Source organism: Prionailurus viverrinus, chromosome D2 (assembly GCF_022837055.1).
Source record: "Prionailurus viverrinus isolate Anna chromosome D2, UM_Priviv_1.0, whole genome shotgun sequence".
Taxonomy (NCBI): domain Eukaryota; kingdom Metazoa; phylum Chordata; class Mammalia; order Carnivora; family Felidae; genus Prionailurus; species Prionailurus viverrinus.
The window spans coordinates 7,940,890-7,944,214 of NC_062571.1; positions in this window are offsets into that span (position 1 = coordinate 7,940,890).

Sequence of the window (3,325 nt, forward strand, 5' to 3'; positions counted from 1 at the left end):
TTGAAGGATCTACATAGTTTCTATTAAAACCCAATCATCTCCTCTTACTATGTGTGTTTTTCCAGTTATTTAAAGAAAGTCTGGAATGTTTCGTATTTTTTTTTTCATGGCCCCAAGGCTTCCATGCATTAAATCAGTGGCATTTATTACATGGGGGGAAATGGCGGGTTCGAACTCAGCCCAGGGCCGTCTGTTGAGTTTCTACATGTAACGCGCATGCCTAAGAACACAATCTGAAACATTTTCAAGGGCAACGGGTGACTTTTTGAGAAAAGGGCTTTCTTTTCCTCTGAGAAATATGAATGTGTATGACATAAAAAGAGTTTGAAAGAAGGTTTGCCGCTGTGCAGCTGAGTTTTCTCTACGCCGAGTGAAGAGTAGAAGAAACACTTTTGAGCCAGGTAACGGAGTTTGGGGCAGGAAAAAGACAAGAAAGAGTGCCTGGAAGCCAGGGTCATGGTCATGTTGTTGCTTCTGCCCCACTTCCGGCCACGCTTCAGAAGTAGACGGACAGATCATAAAAGCCATGGTGGGGGGTGGGGGGCTATACCTCACTTCCCAGGGTGGATAGCCTGCCTTTCCGGCCAGTGTGCGTGGCAAGTAGCAATGGTTGAAGCATATTTCTAGGTAAACCAAACTGATGGCGGCCTCGCGGAATACACACTGCAACTTGGCACACGGGAGATCCAAGAGCCTCTCGCATACCAGAAGAATGTCGATCCGTTCAGCAGAGCTGGGAAGGAGCCTAAGGTTTGGGATGGAGGGATGCTGTCGGTAAATGCAACAGGTATCACAGGAGCCACAGCCAGCGGCGAGCCATGGACATCAGCAGCCGATGAGGGACACATCGCTTGCAGGGACTTATGCCCCAGGGGAGGCTGGACCCCTAGTCCTTCCGACTCCTGGATAATGCATAACTTCGCGGGCTTTCCTTAGTCTGCGGGAGAGCAAGACGTAAAGGAGGAGTTCTGGAATTGAGTGTAAATTTACCACGTGTATACCGGGGGGAAAGAAACAATCTATAATTGCCTGAATTGGAAAATTATGTTTCCTGCCCCAAGCAAAACGGAGGCCTGAAGGCCAAGTCAAGTTCTCTCTGAGGTTGCTAACTTTGCACTTAACACGGGCTTACAGGCTTTAAAATGCATTATACAGAAAATAAATGGAACAGGCATAGGTAGTGAGAAGAAATAAAACACATGCACACATTACTGGAATGCAGCGAAGGCACATAACTTTAAAGGTCACAGTTAAGGCTACATACAGTTCATTCCTTCCTTTCTTTGGTATCCTTGGTGCTAAACGAGTAGAGCCCTGAGAATAGATGCACATGTAGAGATATCTTTTTAAAGGGTTCAAGAATGTTCCTTCAAAGTTGTCAAATGATCCTTCACAGAAGACAAATGTGGGGGGTAATTATGCAGAAGAATTATTCATGTTGAGATGTTAAAAATAAGTCGGAAGTTTCTGGTAACAGTCAACTGAGTAATTCAGACCTGGGACAACTGTTAAAAGCATTTATTTGAAGACAAAGGGAGGGGTGCCTGGGTGGCTCAGTCAGTTAAGCGTCTGACTTTTGGTTTTCGCTCAGGTCATGATCTCTCGGTGCTTGAGTTTGAGCCCCGCATGGGCTCAGCTCTGGCACTGCAGAGCCTGCTTGGGACTCTCTCTCTCTGTCCCCCCCCCCCCCCCCACCACTGGCGCTTCTCTGTCCCTCTCAGAGAGAGAGAGAGAGAGAGAGAGAGAGAGAGAGAGAGAGGAGAGCTAAAAATGCAGCGAAGACTTACAGGTCCAAGAAAAAGAAGCCCAGAGAAGTATACCTGGCATTTTAGATGTTTATACCCTAGCAACATCTGCTCATTCCAGGCTAAAAACCTCCAAACAATTGTAGAAATTGTAAAAATTGTAATTTAGCTTACCAAAAGGAAGTCTCTCTGATAAACCTTGATCCTCAGGCTTTGGATTGGAACCTCCAAGTTCTGTACCCTAAGACTACAGTCAAACTAGAAATTGATCATCCTTTCAGAAACTGTAGCCCACCTTTTGATCATGTGAATTCCTCATGTACAAAGATGATTTGGGAATACTGACGCCCTAACCCCCTGTCAGAAGCAAAAGTAAATCTTCTCTGAAGGAAAATCAAGTCATCCAAGACGCTAGAAATAATGCTAACATTTTGCAATGTTTCAAGATAGGTCAGTATACAAAAATAACTTCTGTGTTTGTATACTATACTCACATAATTGCAAAATGATATTTTAAATATACCATTTACACTATGATAAACAATATATAATAATATAATACTGAAGAATACAGATAAATATGCTCAGGTTCAAAGACAGTATTATTAAGATATCCCCTCTTCAAATTTACCTATATATTCAAAGAAATGCCAATCAAAATTCCACTAGGCTTTTTTTTTTTCTGGAAATTATTATACTGATTCTAAAACTTTTGTAGAATTACAATTAATTTGGAATTGACAAAATAATTTTGAAAAATGTCCGGGGACTTGCACTACCTAAGTGAAAGACTTAAATCACATAGGTGCATTAATTAAGACAGTGTGGTGTTAGTATAAACATATCTAGATCCATGGAATGATACAGAATCCAGAGATAGACTACATCTATGCAGTCATTTGATCTTCAATCAGGTAAAAGATTGTGTTTTCCAAGGTGGATATGATTACAGAGAAAAGATGAACTTTGACCTTTACGTTACATCATACATAAAATTTAATTTGGAATGACTCCTAGACCTAAACCCCAAACCCAAAACCCTACAACTTCTAGATGACAACAGAGAAGAAATCCTTTGCAATGTTGGGGTAGGGAAAACGTCTTAGATGAGACAAAGCTTGAGCAACTATAAAGAAAATTTTGATAGCTTGAATACCATGAAAATTAAAATCGTCTGCCTGTCAAATGACGCTTAAGATAGTGACAGACAAGCCATCAACCTGGGAAAAAATATTTACAACAAATACATTTGACAAAAGATGTTTCTCTGAACTATATAAAAACCACTCTGAAGCTAATAAGAAGAAAAGTAACCCAAGAAAATGTAAGCAAAAGACTTAAACAAATTCTTCACAAAAGAAGACATAAAAATGGCTAGTGAAACGGGTATAGGCAAAGGTGTTCAACATCATTAATCATCATGGAAATGAAACTCAAACCCACCACACACCTGTTAGGATGGCCATTAGCAAAAAGTCAAAAGATACGAAATGGTGCAAAGACGTACAGAAAAGAGAACCTTTATGTACATTGTTGATGGGAATGTAAATTGGTACAGTCACTATAGAAAATCCTATGGA